This window comes from Echinops telfairi, unplaced genomic scaffold (genome assembly GCF_000313985.2).
Source record: "Echinops telfairi isolate 266 unplaced genomic scaffold, ASM31398v2 ScPeMD7_31;HRSCAF=116, whole genome shotgun sequence".
Taxonomy (NCBI): Eukaryota; Metazoa; Chordata; class Mammalia; order Afrosoricida; family Tenrecidae; genus Echinops; species Echinops telfairi.
In genome coordinates this window covers 49,168,510-49,169,013 of record NW_022103928.1, presented here as the reverse complement: position 1 = coordinate 49,169,013, position 504 = coordinate 49,168,510, and positions in this window count along the sequence as shown.

Sequence of the window (504 nt, the reverse complement as noted above, 5' to 3'; positions counted from 1 at the left end):
ACCCAATGATATGATATTTGTTCTTTGATGTCTGATACCTGGTCCCTTCTATACCTCATGGTCACACAGGCTGGTGTGCTTCTTCCATGTGGACTTCGTTGCTTCTGAGTTAGATGACTGCTTGTTTACCTGCAAGCCTTTAAGACCTCAGATCCTATACCTTTTGCTGGTAAAGCTCATGACAATGCCTTTAGAGCTCATGGATGCAATAAAATATTTAACTACTCACCCTTACCTCCAAGATATTTGTTGATCCATTAATACTTTCTAAGGAAGTCACCTACATTTGACCTTTGAAAGAAAATTTCATAAATATGAAAAGAGTCAAATGTAAAAATTACATTTTATACCATGCTTCATTGAAAGCAGACACATTTTCTAATTGATTAATAACAATCAGTTGCCAAGGTTATTCACACATGTAGCAGTAGAACTGTGCTCCGTAGTATACTCAAAGGTGGATATTTCAGAAGTCAATTGCCTGGACTTTCTACTGAGTTGTCT